Source organism: Kryptolebias marmoratus, linkage group LG12, assembly GCF_001649575.2.
Source record: "Kryptolebias marmoratus isolate JLee-2015 linkage group LG12, ASM164957v2, whole genome shotgun sequence".
NCBI classification, from domain to species: domain Eukaryota; kingdom Metazoa; phylum Chordata; class Actinopteri; order Cyprinodontiformes; family Rivulidae; genus Kryptolebias; species Kryptolebias marmoratus.
In genome coordinates this window covers 18,170,290-18,178,943 of record NC_051441.1, presented here as the reverse complement: position 1 = coordinate 18,178,943, position 8,654 = coordinate 18,170,290, and the positions used below count along the sequence as shown (strand labels likewise).

Sequence of the window (8,654 nt, the reverse complement as noted above, 5' to 3'; positions counted from 1 at the left end):
CCCCAAAATATGATATGAGCACAACACATTATGCAATGTTTTTGGCTCAAAACTTTGACGAAAACGACTGGAGTCAGCTCTGTCTGTCTGTTAGCAAAATATCTCACAAACCACCTGACAGATTTCGATGAAACTCTCAGATAGTAGTCGTCTGATGCACATCTACATCTCATTAACTTTTAGGGTTAATCTAATTCAAGATGGCCGCCACAGAAAATCGAACACGTACAACACAAAAATGGCTGTAACTCAACCAGTTTTGCAGATACTGAGCTAAAGTTTGATGTGGTAGTAGGTGAGAGTAATTAACAAAACATACTATAAGAACTATTACATCTCACATAATGTTATTTACGAGCTTTGAACCAAAACTGTATTGAATCGGTACCTTCTCGTCATAGGATGAGTTAGTTTAAAACTCTGACATTAAAAGGCGGTGTTGGGTGTTTATTTTGAAACAAAGGTGCCTGTACCCAGAGCCAAAAGAAAATGTGATTTGTGAGAAACGAGACCAAAATCTGTAGCAACAACCAGATCTGGAGCAGCCTAAGGAAGGCGTTCTGTGTTGACAGTAAACACGTGGCTGTATTTGTGTTACAAACATCCCCTCCATCTTTTTCTGCTCCACGAACCGCCGAGGAAGTCAGCTGCTGTCAGGACGCACACACGCCCTCCCTTCTGTCAAGCGGACTCGGGATGCGCCGAAGATGTCCAACGTGTCCAGATGAGGGGACGAGTGGGCACCTCGAAGGAGAAAAAGCCAAGCGTGTCTCTTTTCCACCTCACATTCCTCAGCTCTGTGAGTCAACACGGGTCTTATTGATACTTCCTGTGTGCTGATTACTAAGGGAAGGACAGAGGAGCTGGAAGCAGGATGAGGCGCCAACACGGAAAGGGGGTTTTATAAGCTCTTTATTTTAATTGAGAGAGAGACAAACTAAAAATGCCTAAATTTCCCACATTACATCAAGTGTCGAAAATAATTTTTTACGTCACTGAGGGAAATGCAAATTTTATCACAAAGAAAAACACGACTTTGTGGCGAAACCTTTGTTTGCACACATCTCCGGAGGGATTTCGGCCCACTCCTTTTTTACGGAAACTCTAAATCCTTTAGGTTTCTTGGGTCTGGTATTACAAATCGACACAGAGAGTTTCCTTTAGAGGTGTCTTTAAGTCTTTAACTCACCAAATGCACCTTTTGCCCAATCCCAATTCACTCCTTACCCCTGGTATCTCCCTGGGCTGGGACTGTTGGAGACTCAAATTTGCAAGGAAATAAGCCACGCAGCCACGCTTTGAGCAGCCATTTTCTTCTCTTTTTTTTTTTGAAAATCACGGACTATTTTTATATGCGCAGCTTTCAAAACTGCATTCTTGGCCCACTATGTATTCGCTTCATCAGTGTCCTCCAGGTTTATGATTTCATCTACTCAAATACGCTTTGGAAATTCAGATTTGGACCATTTTTACAAATTCAATTTTTTAAATTCTCATCAGTGTTTTTTTGTTTTTTTTTTTGTTTTTTTTAGATCTGGCCATTAGACTCAGATGTTTTCTGTCAGAGGACAGCTCAGCGGCTCTTGAGACGGGTTGGAGACGCCCGCCACAAAACTGAAAATGGGTTTAAGAGGACTCCCAGTCGCCTGCGGCAACTCCGCTACTATGTGTAAGTGGAGGCAGTATTTGGGTGGCTGGGGGTCAGAGGTTAGAGCAGTCGTCCTCCAATGAGAGAGCTGGAGGTTTGATTCTTGGCAGCAGTCACATGTCGAAGTGTCCCTGGGCTTAACCCTTATTGCCTCGGATGAGCCCCGTTAGGGTATTAATGGAGCTTAAAACAGTAATTAGACTCTATAAGATGATTTATTCAGATTAACTATGTAGCAGAGTGCTGGATAGATGGGCCTTGAGTGACCTGGTTGGCTATTTTTTGTTGGCTATCAAAACTCACACGAGGAAACTAAGAACCCCCATGAATGTTTCGAGACATTTTGGAGACTCCCTGCCAAATACCATCCGCCAACTGGTCTCCAGCGATTGCTGCTCGGTGAGATACTACCTCAACGCTGAGGTCTGGAGACCCGGTAGGCCCTTCCACGACTTCTTCTTCTTTTTCTTTAGCGGTACGTTTTGGGTCATTGGCTCATCCATGAACTGCCTTCAGTGTTCTGGCTGAGGAAAGAGGGTTCCCGTCCAAGATGTTACGGTGGTGATCTTGGTGACCGGGGTCCCAGCTGCCTTCGGGTCATTAACCAGCTCCTCCTGTGCAACTATGGGCCGATCCGTTATTTTCCTCATCATCATCCTCCTCCGTCTACGAGGGAAGATCATCCAATGAGCTTTAAACCAGATTGGTTTAAATTTCTTCCATTTATGATTGATGGCACCAGCAGTTGTCACCTGATGGTCTTATAGTCCATTCCAGCCTTGTGCAGATCGACGATCTTGCCCCTGACTTCCTCTGGCAGAAATCTGGTCTTGCTGACGGAGGTGGGGAGGCCGGACAGGTAACCGGTGATGATCTGAAACAGGATTAAGGATTGATCTGTGTGCCACAAGGACACATAACCAATCTGTGTGAGCCAGAGCTCTGTTCTGGGTCGTAGAGGATCAAATACTTATTTCACTCAAACACAAGTTAGTTACTTTTATGCAACGTGGCTTGCTCTTTGTTCTTTTTTAGTCGATATTTGGTTTTTCTCCAATGAAACGAAACAACCACAAAATAGTTTAAACACGTCCAAAAGGATGATTAATAAATAAATGGAGCTACAGGATCTGGGTCAGCCCATTCACTCCCAGATTTGACACAAAACCTATCTCTGCGCACGAGGCCACAGACGCTCATTCTCACAGTCATGTGTGAACACACACACACGTACAAATTCCCCCAAGTGATTAAACAGCGAAGGTGGTGGGGGATTTAGCGCGGCGTGCTCGTCGCTGAATGGGTTTCTTTCTTACTGAGTGGATAACATAATGGCTTTGCACACCCTGAATTACAGACACACCCTGCTGCTGTTACGACCAACCTAGGGAGGAAAAAGGAGGGAGGCAGGAAGCAGAAGGAGGGGCTTAGTGAGGTCAGAAGACTCCATATTCGGTCATTCATGCCTTCGTTTTAACCCAGCGTGTCTTTCCAGTGTTTGTTTTCTCACTTTAACAGTGAAAAGCGTTGGAAACTTTTATTTTGACAGCTTGTTTGCAGCCGTTCAACATTTTGTTTTCCCCGCTCTCTCTATTTTTTCTTTATTTTAGCATCTGGTCCTGCTCACAAAACATGTAACCTTTGACCTCTCAGCTGATGTTTTGTCTGCCTCTTGTCCATTCCGGGGCAGGAAAGAGGAGGTATCGATTCTTCCAGCCAGGCACTCTGGAGTCATCGGCGCTCGGCTCTCCATACATGGAGCGCCAGGGAGCTGAACGTATAGGAAAAACACTCAGTCAGACACATTCCTCTGTTGCCGACACACACACACACACACACATCAGACTTTTTGTCCTGAAAATGGAATTTGGGGAATTTGTCAGCGAATGCCCTCTGATTTTCAGGGAACTCCTGACGGTAAACGGCGGGAGCTTCCTGCTGTCGGTGCAGTTTGATGCACACGCTCCCCGCTCTGTTTGTGTCAGATCTCGTTTTTCCTGTCTGTTATCTGGCAGCGAGGAGACAAAACAAAACAGAGGTCAAGCGTTTTGTTTGTCTGAGCAGGACTGCGTCGCTCCTTCGAATCCTACACTCATACGCGTTTGTTTAAACCCGCAGATTGTCACCGAGACAGGATTAAACAGTGTTTGTTTACGATATGACCCAGAGATATATCAGGCTGTGTGTTGTCACCTTATTAAAGAGGCAGGAAAGGGATGAACGGTTAATATCTTACTTGCTGTAGATAGCTCCTTGAACGACCTCAGTTTGGAAGGACAGAGTTTATTGTTCATTTTGAGGCTGTTTGGATAGAATTCTGGGGTGTTTGTGAGCAGCAGTAGCAGCTAGCAGTAGCACTTTCAATGCAAAATCAACAACTGCGTCAAAGGTTTACAAAACAGAGTTTGCACGAACTTACGCAGCGTTGAAGACTGGAGTCGTTTTTAAGATACACTTTCGCCAAATTGGCGAGCTAACAGCGGCCAGTCGGAGCGGGCCCAGAGTGGATTGTGTTGCCTTAAAACTACTTCTGCCTTCGAAAATTCATGGCAATTCATGCAAATGCTGTTTTAAACGTTCATGCCGCCACAAAGTTCTCAAAACACTCTTATTCTGGTGAAAATTTAAGCAATTTTTTGCTAAATTTTAGCAATTTTTTTTGCCAAAATGCTACAACTGGCTGCTGATGCTGTTTGTGCTTCCAAATAACGATAAAATTCTATGTAAAAACCATGTAATACAAAACATACCATAGTGCAAAGGTTTTTAAAATCGAGTTCACACGAACCACTAAGAAATTTAGGAGATACTTACAGACAAAAGTAGTGTCTGCGATTAAATAAAAATCACAGTAAATGTAGGTATTTCTCTGTTCTTCATCTTCCGCGATGTCCCAACCGTGTCTGGTTTGTGGCTGAATGTACAATCTGAGCAGAAATCCTAATAAAAGTTTTTATTTTAGCGGATAAGCATCGGTCTTCAAGCTCGCAGCTAATGGCTCGTGCAATCTCTCATAAAGGGAAGCCTCTGCATATCTGCAACGTCATTGTTTCTCAAACCCTGTCACTGTCAGCGGTGTGTTAGTCTCTGAACACAGCTTTGTGCAATCACTGAAAACAAAATGAGTTGAATTCTGCCGTTCCTGTTTCTGATTGTGAAAGCTCCCCTTAAACTGATTTGACCTGGCAATCAATCTGAGCAGCACAGAAATGGAAACGGCTTCGACTCCGGATCGACGCTCTGTGATTGCCCCCNCCCCCCCCCCCCCCCCCCCACAGTAAAGGCTGTCAAATGGCTCTATGCTGTTTTTTTTTTTTTTGCCATTTAGCTACTTTCCCATACTTTGTGTTATGTTAGCCGTCCACGTCTGAGAGGAGAACGTTGCTGAAATTAAAAAAAACAAAACATCCCCAGACAATAACTTGGACCCACTCCACGACATGCCGGTCAGTTTAAAAAGCACTGAAAGCCACAGAAAATTATTTCTGCCTGCGGTCATAACTCTGGACTGGGATAACTTAAGTCTTAACAATTTATCTTTTTGATACTGAACTGTTATTCATGTGTTCACTGATTTTTTCCCCATCATCGTTGAATGATTGCATTTCCTCTTCTTTTCTTCTTCTTATGGAGGGCTGCAACCAAACACCCCCCCCGGGGTTTAATAAAGTATATTTGAACTGAACTGACTATTAAAGCTTTCAGCTCATCCAGGAGATGGATTCTGTGACTTTTTGTTTTTGTAACTTTTATACTTTTCAAAATAAAAAACTTTAGCTAAAAATATTTTCTCCATAGAAATACACTGAGATCAATTCAACTCTTTCAAAAACTTTGTTGTCTTTGGAATCTGCTTCTGTGTTGTTTTCATGGAGTGATGTCAGCCTCATCCTTTCGTGCACATTCGTCTCTCCGGCAGACTCTCCCAGCACGTTGAGTAAAAAGCGTTGCGAAACCCCGAACTCTTCGTGTTTTTGAGATCCTTTGAACGACGTGGTTGTTTTTCACAAAAGAGAACAGATGTTGAAGAAGACTTGGGAGACGCTGCGCTGAAAGAATCTGTCCCTCTTGTTTGTCAAAGAAGAGCAGATGTTCTGCGTTTCTGTGCTTTGGAGAAAAAAAAAGAAAAATTAAAAATGTTAATCATCCATTGCTGATGGCATCCTGCTGGTTTTGACACGCTGTTGGCAACGTGCCTTCGTTTGTTGTTGTTTTTTTTTTTTTAGGTTAACAGATAACCTGAAAACAGGTTCATATTGTAACGTTCCTCTCTTCCGTGTGAACTTTGGCTCCGTCGCTGCAAGGCTTTTTATGACTGCATTATCAGTTTCTAACATCTCCTCTTCTTTCCCACCCGAATCAAAATACTTCTTTTATCTGCCCCTCGTAGTGTCTCCTACAAGTCAGACACATGCTTTCTAACTCTCTTTTTTCCATCTATTTTATTTACCTATTCACCAGCTTCGCCTTTCTGGGTTCAGGGAGCTGGTGTCTCTCTCCAGCAGTCACTGTGCGAGAGGCGGGGGACACCCTGGACAAGTCCTGAGTCCATCACAGGGACAAATAGAGACAAACGACCGTTCACGCTTTTACATCTAGGGGCAATTTAGAGTTACTAATTAACCTAACATGCATATTTTTGTTCTGTAGTAGTAAACCCAGGCATGCACAGGGACAATATATAAACTCCACCCAGAAAGGCCGGGAGGCAAACCTGCGTCCTTTTTCCCTGCGAGGCTACAGCTCCGCACGCTGATCCACTGCGCCGTCCCGACTCTCTCTCTCTCGCTGTCTTTATTTTTAATCACCTTTCACAACAACATTCCTTTCAGCGGCGCGAAAGACGGCAAATGGCACGATGGATTCGGGCTGTTTTCTCCCTGTTGCATCAGTAGGGCCGCCACCTGCGGCGGTTCTCAGGCGTTGTCGACGTGTCTGGTCACGAACGCGGGCTGCGCCAGTTTGACTGTTTACAGTACATCACACCGCCGCGCTGCAGGTGAACAGTAAACGGAGCAAAAGCACCGCGTGGAATTCATCATCACGCTCTGAATTGTTGTCAGAATCCAAAGCTGCAGAGGTGGGTTGATTTGTCACCTTTTAAAAGGCCGCTTCAGCCATTTTGAAGCAGGGTTCTGAGAAAAAGTTGTAAACAGTTGTTGTAGATAGCTCTACTTCGATTGCAGCTAAGATCAAGGTGGATTTCTGCCATCTTAAATAGCTTTATTCTTCAAATTTTCATAAATATGTCATGTCATGCTTTACATGGTTATGAATATTTTCAAAGGTAAATAGTAGCCACTGCAGCTAGCTGTAGCACTTCTGAACTATACTGACAAACCGTTTAAAGAGCTGTCTACAACAGGTAAGATATTAGTTGTTCATAACCGGCTAAACCCACAATTGCACAGCTTATCAAAATAACATGAAGTGATTTGTTGTAGGCAAGAGCTGGATTGGAAATCTTCTGCATGGAATATTTAAACTCTCAAAATGCAAACAGGAGCCGGTAGGCTGGGAGGATTTTATTTTTATTACAGAGGCACCATCACTGTTTGTTTTACTCCCAAACGTTGACACGTTTAAAGGTCACGAGCGGCTTCTGCAGGAAAGGACGCCGGCGTCTCTCCTGTGCTGCTGACCTCTGAAACCAGAAAGCAACTTTTCTCCCCAAAAGTCAAAAAGAGGCACACTGTTGTTATGCTACCTTTAATTGTGTATACATTAGAATAATCCTTTATTTGTCCAGGGCTTGAATTCCCTCTCCAAAGGGACAAACAAAGGATTATTCTACTCTGTATACTCAGACATGGTTGACTCACTGCCAGAGATTTCCTTCAAGTTGAAGAAAATTCAGATTTGACCCCCTGATGACAGCCTGACTCTGCATAAACACTCTGTACTGATAAGACCAGCAGTATATAGTAGCTCAGACTAGCCACTATGCGTGGGATTAGTCAAATCTCTGGCACCCCCACAGCAGAAATAGTATAAAACAGCTGGGAACATCACTGCTACTGTTTCTCAAGGCCAGCAGTGGTCAAACTGCGCTATGTTGACACATTAAGGGGGACCCTGGATGAGGCTGTCCATTCTGGGACTGACTGGTACTTATATGGGCATAAAAAACCCTTAGTACGCACATACCAGGCTCATTAAACGCGGGTTTTATCGGTATCCCCTCTCCGCCCTATTCTCAACTCTTTCAAGTTCAGTTTTTTTTTTCCCTGTGCTTTGCAAACGTGGCTGTCAATCATCCCCTTCTCCCCGCTTTCCTCGCAACGCGATTGGTCCAAAGTGTGCGGCTTATAAAGGGTGGCGGCGACGATTGGTCGGAGGCGAATGCCTGACTCCGCCCCCGTCCCCGGACCGCACCCCGGCTTCTACGAACTGAGTGAAATCAAGCAGCCCAGTGGAAGAGGGAGGGCTGGAAGAGAGAGAGAGAGACAGAGAAGAGTCACTGACTGAAGTAGAGGGAGGAAGCGAGCGGTGTAGTTTAGTCTGAGCTCTCGACAGGATAAGAAGTTTGACGCTGACTGAGCCCTCCGGTTGTTGAAAGCCACTATCCGAAAGGCGACCAGCAGCCCAAAGCAGGTAACATTAGCACCTTTAGCTAGCGCGCTCAGCTAGCCGGGCGCACTTTCAGTAACTTTTTTCAGCAAGTGCTGCGGAACCAGGAAGCACCGCCTGGGCCGCTGCAGCTTCAAACCGAGCTGGGTGGAGTTGGACCTCCGCCACAGATTTCACACTCGTTCAACCGAACCGTGCTCGTGCGCCCTTTCGTCCCGGTTCCGTAAACGCGTGGGCCCGAGCGCGAGAGGGGCTGTAGGTCCGTCGGACATGTTAGGTCGCCGCCAGCTTCGAAACTTGACGGCGGAGGCAGGAAGTGACTCGCTTGAATGAGTTGTTGGGAAGGCCGGGTAATGGACGGGGACGGGGACAGGGAGGGGGGGGGGGATGGCGCCGAACTGAGGTTCTTCTCCCATGCCCGGCCCTGCCGAGGAGG

General features: G+C 45.3%; 1 protein-coding gene across 3 annotated transcripts in view; it reads left to right on the top strand.

Annotated features, from left to right (window-relative positions):
* The first annotated feature begins 8,071 nt into the window (after positions 1–8,071).
* Positions 8,072–8,654, top strand: part of LOC108236183 (myosin-9) — a 30,395-nt gene continuing 29,812 nt past the window's right edge. For all 3 annotated transcript variants that reach the window (XM_017416675.3, XM_017416674.3, XM_037978495.1), the window contains exon 1: positions 8,072–8,242. The gene's annotated coding sequence lies outside the window, so the exon portion shown is untranslated. The remainder of the gene's footprint in view (positions 8,243–8,654) is intronic.